The sequence below is a fragment of the Pelodiscus sinensis genome, chromosome 2 (genome assembly GCF_049634645.1).
Source record: "Pelodiscus sinensis isolate JC-2024 chromosome 2, ASM4963464v1, whole genome shotgun sequence".
NCBI lineage: Eukaryota > Metazoa > Chordata > Testudines > Trionychidae > Pelodiscus > Pelodiscus sinensis.
In genome coordinates this window covers 169,935,667-169,951,090 of record NC_134712.1, presented here as the reverse complement: position 1 = coordinate 169,951,090, position 15,424 = coordinate 169,935,667, and the positions used below count along the sequence as shown (strand labels likewise).

The window sequence follows — 15,424 nt, the reverse complement described above, 5'->3', positions numbered from 1 at the left end:
TGTTGCTCCCACAGAGATTTCAGTTGCTAGAAATATATAAAAAAATATGCACCTGCTTCTGCAGTTCTTACTCAGGCAAAATGGCCATGGATTTAACTGAGTAAGAACTGCTAGTTCCGAACCTATGTAATTATTTTCAAAGAGTGTATCCAGTTATTCATGGAAGAAATTAAATAGCCTATTTTAGCTAAGAAAACACGTTAAATTAGCTAATTCTATTACTTTCATTACATTCCTTATCTCCTGCTGAATGACAGGCCTCAGGGAAGGAGAGGAATCTCCTTCTTGCTCAGAGATGCAAATTCTTTTGAGATGTGCTGAACTCTCATTGCCAGGAGCATCCAGGACCATGACTCCTCAGCTATTAGTGGTGGCAAATGCTGACAAAGGAAGGAAATTAATGGGACTCGAACAGTGGTTCTCAAAGTGCGGTAGTGGTCTGCAGCCAACTCCCAGGTGGTCCGCAGCTCGAGATCAGTCCCCCCCCCCTTCTCCCATGCAGCAGTGGGTCCACAGTGCTGCTCAAGCCTTGCAGTTGGCGTGCAACCACAAGTCTGTAGCACCAGCTCCGGCTTCCAGCTCAGAGGACATGTGCAGGGGGGGAAAGGGTGGAGAACGCAAACTCACCCTCCTGCGCAAGCTTCAGAGCTACAGGTAGAGGAGCATCACCCCACCATCCTTCATGGGAAAGTCTTGCCCGCCACTGGGCATCTGCCTCACTTAGGCCCTGCTGAATTTGCAGTCCCCATGGTAACAGCGGCATGTCCCTTAGTTATTCCCATGGGGCAGGTAGCAAGTTGGGTTGTGTGGGGCCCAGGTGGGCAGGGCGGGCTCTCGTGGTGACCAACCGGCTGATGCCCTTCCCGGGCAGCAGGTTACACTGCACCACACCTGGTGGCAGTGAGAGGCAACGGCACTGGGGCTGAGAAGCCCGAACATGCAAGATACAGGTGGGAGCACAGTGCCCTTCAGGGCTTTGCACCTGCTAGGACTTGGTTTGGGGAAGGGGACAAGCCATTTCCACACTTGTCCTTGCACCATGGACCAGACCTCCACAGGACTCCGCCCCAGCAGGCCTGGACACCCAGCCTCTGGCCAGACACCCTCCCTCCTGGACAAACACCCTACCCCCAGCCTGCTCCTGCACCCTCCCTTGCTCCTCCACCCTCCCCCAGGCCAGACATCTATCCCCACTCTGCTCTTGCATCTACTGTTGTTCCTTGCACCCTGCCTCCTGTCCCCACACTGCACCCACCCTTGCTCCTGCTCCTTGCTCTTGGCCAGACACCCTACTCCCAGTCTGCTTCTGCACTCTACCTCCCACCCAGACCTTGCAACTTCTCCCCATTATGCACCCCACCTCCCTCCCAGATTCTGCATTCCATCCCAATCCCACTCTCTGGAAGTCCTGTCACGCACACTGAAGCCCTTGTTTTTCTCTTCACCCCAGAGCCTAAGAGGGTCCATAAAATCCACTAACTCTGGAACCCCAGAAAAGTAAATCTGGCCTATGGGAAGCCCTGAACCTCACCCCCCCCCCACCCCCCGTCCTTTCTCCTTGCCCCATGGGGCTGGAGGGACAAAGGAGTGAGGTGTCTCATTTGGGGGCCACATCAGTAAGGGTTGGGGGGTTTTAGAGAAGTTATTTTGCTTCTCACTTGTGTGGTTCCCAACTGATTTTTCTGTGGGTCAATGGTCCCCAACCCAAAAAGGTTCTCCACTCCTGCCATAAATAAAGAAAACATTGAAACCTTTTGTCTTGGACATAAATTAATATTCTACTTTATTTAAAATGAAGTTTGATAAATGAACATGAGAAAGTTAAAATGCTTAATCTGTTTAATAATTTAAATTAAACCATTCTCCCTAGCTGCAGCACTAGCAAAATGGCTTGGGCATAATTATGTAATTAACGGTGAGTTTCCATTAGCAACTGGTGGTCAGCAGAAAGGTTTACATTGAGCCAGGTGGTCCATGGGCCAAAAAGTTTAAGAACCACTGGACTAGAAACACTGTATCAAAACTGATGCCTAAGGAATATTTGAACCCAATGGGTCAGTATTGACAGGATTTTCCACAACAAGGTTAGCCTGATCAAGGACTTCCAGATATGATCATCATTCCGATTAGGTAACATCACCAGACAGTGTGAAGAATACATGAAAGACCTATATCCTCACTCCCCTCCCGCCCCTCATAGAAAGATCCCAGGCACCAGCTCCCAGCACCCCTACCCTGAGACCTACCTATTTACCAATACCAGCCATGCCATGAGAGCTTCCAGCTGCCACTAAACAGCATCCAGACACCCCAAAATTTATTCACTTCACTCAACATCCCTAGCAACGTTCTCACCTACCCATCTTCCTATCTATCAAGCATCACCACTGCACAGTTTTGTGCAGCTTCATATCACTGCTGCTTGGGTTAGGTAGGGTGCATTGACCATACACTGAAGTCTGTGGTGTTAAGTGAAGTTTTTTAAACAGTTTGCATAAAATGTCAAACCTGGACTGGCAAAAAACTTGGCAGCTAAGCCTTCCTATTTAGAAAGGGAGATACTGCATTCAGCAGGAAGAGGCAAATATAGACCCTTGTTCTAACTTCTTTTCTTCTAGAGTACATGTTTATTGCTAGCTGCCATACATAATCCCTGTGTCTTTCCAACAGCCCAGTCTTGTTTATAGCTAGACTCTGCTCTGGGCACGCAGCACTGTTTAGCTGCATGACCCCAGAAAGGAAAAAATATATGGAATGAAGTGAAAATTCCTCTCTGCTATGTGTTTAGAGCAGTTACAACCTCTCCTCCGCCATGCTGGCTCAGCTGTGCCGCCGTCCCTCCTCTCCCGTCTTATACCCATCTGCTCAGAGGACTTGGGTAACAGAAGCACAGCACCTTGCTTTCACTTCTGTGCCCCAGTCCAAGATTTAGGGAAGCCTCACAGACTTCTCATTACTCCTTATAACCCTGCACTTCTGTCCAGTCAACCCAATGACTGAGCTTTCTACAGTGTCTGGTTCAATTTGGTACCACTACTGATTGGGTCTTCTGGACACCACTGCAATATTATTCAATAACACCCTGAAGTTCCTATGATGCTGGCATTTAGCCATAGCCTTGGTATCTATGAATCACTATCCGAGATCTACCGGTATGTGCTTCGCAGCTCCCATTGGCTGCAGTATGCCATTTCCAGCCAATGGGAGCTGCAAGGCTCCGTGGCTATGGACACATTGAGTAAACAAAGTGGCAAGGGCCCAACAGTAGCTTACCTTGGTGGCCCCACAACCCAAGTTTGAAAAACTCTGGACTAAGTGACTTACCAAAGGTCAAATAGCTTGTGGCAGAACAGGGATTCGAATTTAAGACTTTTGCATCCTGTGTCAGCACCTTAATTATTACTTGCCCTTCTTTTTCCTCACAATGTGTAGGTATTGCTCTGTTCTGGCCTTATTCCTTGTCTTTCTATGATTATGTAACCCTCCTCTCTTCTCAAATTTAATTAAATCTCCCCCTTAACATTCCTTTCATTTCATAAGCCTTTGATTTCTATCATCTTTTTCTCATCCTATTGGTCCTTCTGATCCAGCTAGTCTATAATAGATTCTCTTAGCAATATATCCTTAATTCTCAGTCAGAATGATTATTCCTTGCTTACCCTGCCATTTCTTCATTGTACTCTGTTTTGCCAGCAGTCTTTATCATACTGAGTTTCTCCTGCCCTGGACTAAATATGTAGAGCCCGTTGCAGATACAAAATGTATATCTGCAGCCGCATCTGCAAAAATGATCTGTGGATATCTGCCTCCACATCCATGGATGCAAATAACCATGGATATAAAGAGGATATCCACAAATTTGCAGGGTTCTAGATATCTGCAAAAGTGAGCCATGGATATCTGCATCCACGAATGCAGATACCTGTAGATATCCATGGATTTAAAGGTAATATAAGTATGATCCCAAGCCAAAATCTGGATACAAACACCTCTGCCATATGGAAGGTTCAGACTTTTGGATCCTAATTTTGCAGCTCAGGGTCATTTTTGTTCTAAATTTCCCCATACAGGCAATTACTTATGGCCATAAATCACATACACCTGCAAACTGAGCTACTGCACACACAAATGAATAAAAGCACCTATGCACTTCTGTGAGTGCAAGCTGGTCACCATTCTGTTTTTAAAATATGGTTCTCCCTGTACACTCCCAATACCTAAAAACTGAGCCCACACAGCTATCTACTTCCCCTGCCATGTCATGAGCAAGCCTGTGGGGTCAAATATTCATGTGCGCACACAGCTTCCCAAGTGCCCAAGTTAGGAATTCAGGTCAGGGCCCTAATTTAGTGATTACCAAATTTGTAGTATCTATGGATTCAAACTTTAATAATGAAAAGGGACAGGTTCCCAGGCAGGTTTAAAAGCTGATGTCAGTCTACACACTGAATAAACTGTACTGATTTGCTATGATTCTGTTCTACTAAAGAGGATAGGAGAGTTTGTGCACTGGCCTAGTGACAATATTTGGCTATTCGTTGGTTTGGAGTGCAAATTCCAATCACGAACCTAAGGTAGTGGGAGATGGGGGACAAATTGGGAGGGTACATGAGGTGTGTTGTGGAGAAAACAGAAAGACAAGCAAAATTAGGGTACCATGGAAGGAAAGAAAAATAAACCATGATTCCTAAAGAGGGTGCTAAATGGACAGTAAAATGCCCAGATTCTTAACTGAGAAGTCAAGAATGACCTGGTCAATTGACTTCAACGAGCATTTTGCTGGTCAGTACTTAAGCTGTCAGGACTGAGGCCCAAATTTATGGGGCCACTGAGTTTCTCATGGCTTTTTTTAAACTTAACATAGCTAAATTGTGTAAGTTGACACAATTGTGTAAGGGCTTAAGATCTCAAATATCCTTCTTTATTATTCTATAAAACTTTACAGGCAAGTGAATACACTGTAGATCCAGTAGATTTGTTTTCATCGTGATGGCTGCTCCTTTTGTTATTTCAGTCTCTATATCTCAGCTCTCCTCCAAGGATACCTGCATGGACCAGCCCAGAAGAACTGCTGTGTGAAGGTTACAGTGTCTAGTTCAATCCACGCACAGCGAAGCACATCAACATAATGAAAAACTCAGTTTTCATCAGCCTGGAGCCTCCCATTTCACCTCCAGTTTCAAGTCTTTCATACCAGCGGGAAGAACTGATTGCTCTTATATTGGATACATGAAACTCCAAGGTGATCAACTCACTGCGCCTAGGAAGTACAGGAGTGAAATACTTATACACTGATCAGTTTGGCATGTTAGACTAGTATCATCAAATATAAAGGTTTCCTGGTAGATGAACACACCTTCACCTTGACCCAAAACCCAGCCAAGTGGGAAAAAAGAAACACTGACCTTCAAGCTAACCTGCCATTTATCAGGAATTTGGAGGTTAGCTGTTTTCCCTTCTGGGCTGGTTGTTTTAAGCCCATGTCAGATGCTGTCAGTCACCAGCATAAGAGAACTGCTTTGACCCCTGATTTTGCTTTCAGTATCCCATGTGGAACTTCACAAGAAGTCCATACCACTATTGGCATATGGCTATCACCACTCAGCTCCCCAGACATCTTAGAATAATAAACTCGTAATTGAAAGGCGAGTTCAGGGCTGCTGTTTGCAGAGAGCCATGACCGCTGAATGATTACCACAGCAGGCAGTGCTACAGAGGTGCTGAAAGAGTCTATTAGTCTGCTTAGTCTAAGGCAGGACGGAGTGTTAATACAAGCCTTCTGCAAACAAATACCCTGCACAGACGCAGCAAAAAGAGTAACAAAAAAAAAAGAATTTATTTCTTTGGTGTCTCCACAGAGGGTCTTGTCAGAGAAGCGTAATACATGGAGGTGTGAAACAAATATGTAACAACAATGTGAATGGAAATAGAAATACGTGCTTAAAAATCAGTTTGGAGGGAAACAGAATGAAGCTCTTGGGCAGTGGTTTTCACTTTGGGGTGAAAAGCACATGCAGGCAGATGTTTGCTGACTGTGGGACAAGTTGCGCACACAGAAATGTATTCCTTCACTTTCCCTCTCTTAGCATTCTCCATGCAATGGTCCAGGATGTATATTATACTCAAAATGAAAAGAGAAATACAAAAATCAAATGTTACAGAAAAAGGTATTGGGCCAGACTGCTATAAATCAGTACAGCTCCATTGACATCACTGGCTTACACCATCATAGGAGACAGCCAATTACCCCAAAGCAAAGTGGCTACAAGGCATGCAGTGACCTGAGTCCAGCTAAGATAAGCCAAGGGGAAACTGGCTGGATCACTGGCTGGGATGCTACCGCCATGATGAACACACACACATGGCCTCAGCACAGCACTTATGCCTCTTATGAGCTATTTCTCAGAGATGGTGGGTGACATGTATGAGACTCGGGGACAGCTCTTGAGACAGCAGCCACTTAAAACAAATTGTAACTGGAGTAGGGGAAGGGAGATAGATGATGAACCAGAATGTGATTTTTAAGGTCCAATATCTCAAGAATCAACAGAAACTAACTGCTTTCCACAGATGGAGTGTATGTGACAATTCTCAAGCAATCATAAGTCCCCATTGGGCCCTCAGGACAAGCAAAATCACAGCCCAGGATGTGCAGGGATCATGATGCTCCCTATTCATGTTTTAACTACAGTAATGGCTGAGACACACCCATATTGCAAATCCAGGGGACATATAAGGGACTTTATTAATTGGTTCAATACAGTCTGGCCACTCACACAGCAATGACTAACTCAGGTTGTTTTATGATGAAATTAGGAAGTAGTAGTAAAAGTGACTACTGAAGCAGAAGTGTAGAACAACAAAAGAGGAAAAAAGATCTATTAGTTCATTGAGTCCATCTCCCGACAGGTGGATGGCATAGTCACCTGATAGAATATATCAGGGTATGTCTACACTACCCCGCTAGTTCGAACTAGCAGGGTAATGTAGGCATACCGCACTTGCAAATGAAGCCCGGGATTTGAATTTCCCAGGCTTCATTTGCATAAGTGGGGAGCCGCCGTTTTTAAAACCCCGCTGGTTCGAACCCCGTGCAGCGCGGCTCCACGGGGCACGAACTAGGTAGTTCAAACTAGGCTTCCTAGTTCGAACTACCGTTACTCCTCATGTTCGTTACTACCTAGTTCGTGCCCCGTGTAGCCGCGCTGCACGGGGTTTGAACCAGCGGGGTTTTTAAAATGGCGGCTCCCCGCTTATGCAAATGAAGCCCGGGAAATTCAAATCCCGGGCTTCATTTGCAAGTGCGGTATGCCTACATTACCCTCCTACTTCGAACTAGGAGGGTAGTGTAGACATACCCTCAGATACTAAACTGATAAGAATAGATATGTAAGATAATCATCAGTAAGGGTACATCTAGACTATGACGCTACTTTGGGATACCGAAAGTATCCCAAAATAGCAACTCCGTGTCTTTAAATGCTCCCGCTATTTCCCGAAATCACGGGTGCACTATTCCAGCATCCCTGTAACCTTCATTCCACAAGGGTTAAGGGGTTTGCTGGAATAGTGCCTTATTTTGAAATTTGGTGCTGCTCTTTCAACTTAGACTCAGAATAAGTTACACAATTTCCATAGCACAAATTGCGTAACTTATTCCGACAGAAGGGTGCTGTCTAGATGCACCCTAAGAGTCCAAGAAGGCAACTACAGCTACTAAAATGTTCAAAAGTAGCATCTACCTCTCTGAGGCACCTTAAAAAAAAATCCAACCTGTGTATTCTAATCACCACAACATGTTCCTCTGGTGCAAAGGGGGAATAATATATAAATAAATAAATAATTATTACAATTATTATTGTAGAAACAAAAAACAGGACTATGTAGCACTTTAAAGACTAACAAGACGGTTTATTAGGTGATGAGCTTTCATGGGCCAGACCCACCTTATAAACCATCTTGTTAGTCTTTAAAGTGCTACATAGTCCTGTTTTTTGTTTCAGCTACACCAGACTAACACGGCTACATTTCTATCACAATTATTAATTATTATTATTATATTGCATTAGTACCTAGAGACTAGTCCTCATTGTCCTAGACACCAAAGAGACAGTTGCTACACAGTGAGTATGTCTACACTGCACACTTATTTCAGAATAAGCTATTCCGGAAGAAATACTCCAAATAGCTTATTTTGAAATAGCACGTCCAAACTACAGGGAAGCCTGAAAATTAGTCTGAGACAGGCTCTCCTAATGTGGAGCTTTTTTGAAATAGCAGCAGTGGAGCAAGTGGATCTGAATGGAGCAGCTCCAGCAGAGTAGCTGAGAAAAGAACAAGCATAACAGTCACCAATGGGTGATTGCTCCTGGATGCAGTACAGGAACCCTGGCAGATTGGTGCTGGGAAGCTTGCACTGTATTTATTCAGAGGTTATGCCAGCAGAGGGGAATTAAGCTTTCAGTGCTGTTACTCACACACCTCTCATGAGCAGCAGAATTTTTTCTTCATGAGTTTAGACAAAAGAAGAGACATTGGTAGATTAATAAAAGAAACCCTTCAATTCCACAGACTTCTACTTACACCAGATATATTAAAGCTAAATTATTGTTCCCCCATCTGGTATATTGTGCTGTGTAATTTCTATGACTTTCCAGGCATATGGAACAGTTCCATATTTTTAAAAACTCCAAGAACACTACTGTTGTAATTAGACGTGCTTGTGGCCTCTCAGACCTGAGTAATCCGCCTCTGTCTGAACTTCAGCAAACTCTACACACTCAGGGGTAATTTGTCCACTACGAGGCTCCTCCACTTGACTGCCAAGCCAAGTTAAGATCTGACAGTTCCAGAACACAGGATTTAAAACATGGCCTTGTGATTATGAACCAGGAGGATGTCCAGTGGCATAAACCCATCATATGACTGCATGCTGTGCACATTGGGGTAACCATGTGGAAGAGCTAATTACAAGACAGGAAATTAGAGCACAAGGCTGGAGGAAGCAATCTTTCAGCACAGAGCAAAACCAATCACACAATCTTTAGTAATCAGACTCTGACTAGCACAAAAACTAGCCACTGAAGGGAATACTTGGGTTAAAAAATCTTCACTCTCTTTCTCTCTCTTGTTCTTTAATCTAAGCCAAGTTCCCAAAGAGAAATTTCTCTCTCATTAGAAAGCATTTGAACAGATGCTTCCATTTAAGCATGTAAATAATGTCATCAGTTAGAACCAGGGTACTCACATGCTTCTAACTAGATACATGCTGAATCAGGGCCTGAGCACTCATACTTTCATACCTTCCCTCTTACCAAATCTCTTGCAGCAGAACCCACAAGGCTGTAGTTTATTTACTTTGCACTGACTATGTCTGACTGGGATGGCTGTACAGTATATAGGCCATGTTGCACTGTCTGCTGCTTCACTTGGGATTTTTCTGACCATATCAGCAGAACAAGTTGGTTTTGACAGCACAAAGTTTTGCAGGTGAAACATGTGACGTTTTCATACGAGTTGCTACAGCCCCCAAAATAAATAAATAAAAGCCCCTGGCACCAACACATCGATGACTTTCCCCTAGAAATCCAACAATGTAATAAGCTTGCCCAATCTTTGTTCCAGTGGAAAGGGAATTCTGAGTCAGCTACTAGAGGTTGGTTTGGGAACCCAACAACAGGAGGGCATTACTCTGAAACACTTGTGAACCATTTCTCCCTGCATGCCCAAACAAATCTCCACCAAATCCTCATTCTGCCAGAGCCAAGGATAAAAGAGACACTTTTCAGAATAAAGTCTCCATCACACGACAAGGGACGTGTGCAGAGGGGCCGGGAGAGATAAAAGATCAACGATAGCCTTTGGCCTGCTGACTTTGAAAACACTGCTCTGGGGTGAAAAATCCAGTGCTGTCAGATCTCATCGTGATCTCAGTGAATCAGCCATGGTTTGACTCACAGAGAGCAGGATCAAAGAGCTTTCTCTACAGTATATGACATATCCCAGCCTGAATTTGCTAGGGAAGAGATAGAATCACGTGCAATGGAAAAATCAGATCAGACAGGCATGGTAGGAACTGCACCTTGCTCACTGACAAATTCAAGTCTACCAGTAATGAGGAGGGTCCCTGACAACTAAAAGATGCACAAAAGAGAAAATAAAGACAACAGCAGAGTTAGAGGTATCATGCTTCCTCCAATTCCAGTGCATCAGACAATAGTTGTATCCAGATCTCAAGGACCAAGCAAATATTAACCAGTTAGTGATGGTAAAATTATTAGGGACACTTTGGCAGTTCAACTTGTATGGCATAGGGGCTTTTTGGCCACTAGAAACTAATCAGCACCTACAATTCTTTCTGCCTGGAGACATTAGCAGAATCCATATCAATGTGATTAATTAAAAATAGACAATTAGTAGGATATTAATGACAAGTCAGAGTATTTATGGGATTAAAACTCTGGTTATACCCTGACAAGTGACTCTACAAATGCCATTACAGGGTTCCATATTGTCTCAATGCTTTCCATATTAAATTTGCTCATTTCACAAGAAAAAGTGTTTTCTTACAATCCATACCACACACTCATATGGGGATCTGAAAATCAAACTGTGTTTTTGCACTTCACCTCCAGGACAGCAAACAAAACAAATATTCTGCAGATTAATGCCTCCATTTATTTCCATCTGCAGGATCCTACTGCGGACAATAGAATTACATTGCATAGATCAGTGTTTCTCAACGTGGTCTGTGGACCCATTCTGAGAAATCTGCCAACAGGCTGCTCCAGTTTGTTTATTTACCTTGCAGCTCCCCTTGGCTGCAGTTCACTGTTTGCAGCCAAGAGGAGCCGTGGAAAACAGCAGCCCAGGTCATGGCACTTCCCGCAGCTGCCCTTGGCTGCAAACGGCAAACCGGAGCCAAAGGGAAGCGTGAGGCTCTGTGGCTGTGGAGCTGGTAAGTAAACACACCAGAGTGGCCCACTGGCAGCGCTCTGAGTTGGTGCGTGGACCACTGTGAGAAACACGGGCATAGATGTAATTCATGGCAGAATGTGGTCTGAAGCTGATGCTTCGTTAGAATTCTTTTGAGACACGGGAGTAACAATTGAATCTAGCTTGGGCTCCCATAAATGTATCTAGCTCCTACAGGATCAAGATTTCTTTCTGAGCCTGAATATGCTCAAAGAGCAGAGTTGTCAAGTAGAAAGGGTCACTTTACACTGTACTTTTCTGAGTACAACTGCACTTTAACCTTTGTTCCTTTGCTGACATGGATTGAGCCAATTGCCAGATTCAGGATCAGGGAAATTTTTCTACAAAGATATCTATAAACATCTCTTCCTCTGCAGCAAAGAAAAACTTTTAAGGCACTCAGATACCATGGGGATGAGCACACTGTAAAATATGTAGATAGATAAGATAAGGCAGGATTGTCTGGCAGGACTCAGGGCCTGTAATTTGACATGATGCTGATTCCCCTGTGAACACATGGGCAGGGTAATGGGGACATTTGTTCCCTCCCATCTTCCATATCTTCCATTAGTAGAGCAACAAGTATAAAACTAGCATGTTTTAGTCAGGAAAAAAAATCACCTTATCACTCAGGTCACTATCCCAGGCCATTGGTGAGAATCAAGTCCTCCTAAACCAAAAGGATAAAGAACAAATGTGGATATCCAGCCACTGCACCAAGCTCTTACAATCTACATGTTTTGTTAGTCTATAAAGTGCTACCAGGCTATTTGTTGTTGTTTAAGTTTATCCTGTAACTCAGCTACCCTCGAAGCTTCTAAACTGCACAATGTTGGGCCAGTACTTGGAGTAGGAGACCATGATGGAGAAATACAGCACAGAAGAGGGGAAAGTCTCAGAGAGTGGGAATTTCACAGAAGGGTTCAAATCAACCTTAATTATAGATCAGCCTTTTTCCCTGAAGCTAAATACAGAGACTTGATGGAGAGGAGGGTGAACCACCAACACCATGCATAGAATCATAGAATAATAGGACTGGAAGGGACCTTGAGAGGTCATCGAGTCCAGCCCCCCGCCCTCAAGGCAGGACCAAGCTCCGTCTACACCATCCCTGACAGATGTCTATCTAACCTGTTCTTAAATATCTCCAGAGAGGGAGATTCCACCACCTCCCTTGGCAATTTATTCCAATATTTGACCACCCTGACAGTTAGGAATTTTTTCCTAATGTCCAATCTAAACCTCCCCTGCTGCACTTTAAGCCCATTACTCCTTCTCCTGTCCTCAGTAACCAAGAGGAACAAATTTTCTCCTTCCTCCTTGTGATACCCTTTTAGATATTTGAAAACCGCTATCATGTCCCCCCTTAATCTTCTTTTTTCCAAACTAAACAAGCCCAGTTCATGAAGCCTGGCTCCATAGGTCATGTTCTCTAAACCTTTAATCATTCTTGTCGCTTTTCTCTGTACCCTTTCCAATTTCTCCACAACTTTCTTGAAATGTGGCGCCCAGAACTGGACACAGTACTCCAGCTGAGGCCTAACTAGTGCAGAGTAGAGCGGCAGAATGACTTCACGAGTTTTGCTTACAACACACCTGTTGATACAACCTAGAATCATATTTGCTTTTTTTGCAACAGCATCACACTGTTGACTCGTATTCAACTTGTGGTCCACTATGACCCCTAGTTCCCTTTCCGCCATGCTCCTTCCTAGACAGTCGCTTCCCATCTTGTATGTATGGAACTGATTGTTCCTTCCTAAGTGGAGCACTTTGCATTTCTCTTTATTAAACCTCATCCTGTTTACCTCTGACCATTTCTCTAACTTGCTAAGGTCATTTTGAATTATGTCCCTATCCTCCAAAGAAGTCGCAACCCCACCCAGTTTGGTATCATCTGCAAACTTAATAAGCGTACTCTCTATCCCAATATCTACATCATTGATGAAGATATTGAACAGTACGGGTCCCAAAACAGACCCTTGCGGAACTCCACTTGTTATCCCTTTCCAGCAGGATTTAGCACCGTTAACAACAACTTTCTGACTACGGTTATCCAGCCAATTATGCACCCACCTTATCGTGGCCCTATCTAAGTTATATTTGCCTAGTTTATCAATAAGAATATCATGCGAGACCGTATCAAATGCCTTACTAAAGTCTAGGTATATGACATCCACCGCTTCTCCCTTATCCACAAGGCTCGTTATCTTATCAAAGAAAGCTATCAGATTAGTTTGGCATGACTTGTTCTTCACAAACCCATGCTGGCTATTCGCTATCACTTTATTACCTTCCAAGTGTTTGCATATGATTTCCTTAATTACCTGCTCCATTATCTTCCCTGGGACAGACGTTAAACTGACCGGTCTGTAGTTTCCTGGGTTGTTCTTATTCCCCTTTTTATAGATGGGCACAATATTTGCCCTTTTCCAGTCTTCTGGAATCTCCCCTGTCTGCCATGATTTTTCAAAAATCATAGCTAAAGGCTCAGATACCTCCTCTATCAGCTCCTTGAGTATCCTGGGATGCATTTCATCAGGACCTGGTGACTTGCTGACATCTAACTTTCCTAAGTGATTTTTAACTTGTTCTTTGTGTATCCTATCTTCTAAACTTACCCTCTCTCTGCTTGTATTCACTACGTTAGGCACACCTCCAGACTTCTCGGTGAAGACCGAAACAAAGAAGTCATTGAGCATCTCTGCCATTTCCAAGTTTCCTGTTACTGCTTCTCCCTCCTCACTGAGCAGTGGGCCTACCCTGTCCTTGGTCTTCCTCTTGCTTCTAATGTATTTATTTATAAAATGTCTTGGCATGCACACTGCCAAGTCAGTCCTCTCTCTCCTAAGCTCCAAATGTAGACAAGCAGACATTCTCCTACTTTAGGTAACATTCCCCTCTGGAGGAAGTCCCTAGAGAAGCCACTAGCCTGAGTCTGAGGTGAGTCCTTTTGACATCATGATTTATAGTCTCACACTGCACTATACCCGGCAGAAACAGAACATTGCATACTCACATTGGAAACTGTTGAACTCAGCTCATGTTTGTTCTATTTCTATATTTTAATACTACTGCCGTTGCTTTCTCAGCTCAGCCCTTCAGCTCAGCCCTATGAGCGTATTCTGCCGCTTTGCTCCCCATCCCCCTGGTCTGCAGACCAGGGAGACGGGGAGCAAAGCAGAGCAAAGCCGCGGAGCACGCGGGTAGCCCAGACGCGTCTGGGCTGTCCGCTGCCCGCGTGCTCCACCGCTTTGCTTCCTCTCCCTGGTCTGCTGGAGACCAGGGAGATGGGCCCCATTCGTAACTGCGGATCCGACGTAAGTCGGATCCGCGTAACTTGGGGACTGCCTGTACTTTGGGAGTATGTCTCCACTACAATAAGGTGTGTTCTTACCTCAGGTTAGCTAACCTGCATTAGCTAACTCAGGTTAAAAAAACAGTGGCAAGAGACAGGGCAACTTGGTTTTTAATTCACATCAGCAGCTCAAATAAAAGGCTACAAAGGAGCTGGAGACTGGACTCGTGCTCACTCAAGTTAAAACCCAACTTACCATGTCTTCACTGCTATTGGAATCTGAGTTAACGAACATGAGTTAACACCAGCTCTCTTCTGGCTGTGCAGACATAGCTTGAACCAGCACTGACCCAAACCACCACGGCCTTCCCTCCATGCTGGACACTTGGCAGCATAAAGCTGCTGAAATGAGACATAAGACATTGTATTCTTCACTAACGGTGGTGGTTAATGATCACATGACAGATTTGCAAACATGGAATGTGTTCATCTTGGACAAATTGTACATGAGCTCATCCTATTTTGCCTACTTTAATTCCCTCTTAATTTTCAAACGGAAAAAGAATTCTTCACTTTTTGGCCTAAGCTGTTATGCAGTATGCTGCTAAATCCCTGCTGTTTAACTTCAACATGGCTGCATTGTTTCCTCTGTATAAGGTATGTTGTACAGATAACATTTTCAAAAGGTGTGTTGGGCTGAAAGACATTATATAAACAGAATTCTGCCTCTAGTGTAGGCACCATGACAAACAAAATAAGATACTGAAAATACAAAGCTCCACCCTGAAATAAAGAAATGGACAGACAAATATCTGTACAATAAGAGATTATGGTGGAATCATGATAAAATACAAATGCAATGCAATACAAAACAATACAATTTTCATATTTATTATATGGGTGTGATGTTTTATCCGGGGAGAAAGTCTGATCTTGGAAGGTTGGAAAAAAGTCAAGCTATTGATATTTTTAATTAATTTTTCCATCATCTGAGTATAAAGGATACTGATATTGCCTATATAACTACTGCAATTCTGGGATGAGCTCAGGGCCATTAAAACAAGGTGATAAGGAAGGGACAGCAGCTCAGAACCAATAAATCTCCCCTCCAGATGGCATTTTTATCTGAGAGTGCCAAAAGAAGCTAGACAG

The 15,424-nt window shown here is 43.8% G+C and overlaps 1 long non-coding RNA gene across 3 annotated transcripts in view; it reads right to left on the bottom strand.

Annotated features, from left to right (window-relative positions):
- The window catches only part of LOC112546245 (uncharacterized), a 127,389-nt gene that overhangs the window by 40,641 nt on the left and 71,324 nt on the right, over nt 1-15,424 (bottom strand). For all 3 annotated transcript variants that reach the window (XR_012901883.1, XR_012901881.1, XR_012901882.1), the window contains one exon: nt 11,596-11,644. This is a non-coding gene — a long non-coding RNA (uncharacterized LOC112546245). The remainder of the gene's footprint in view (nt 1-11,595; nt 11,645-15,424) is intronic.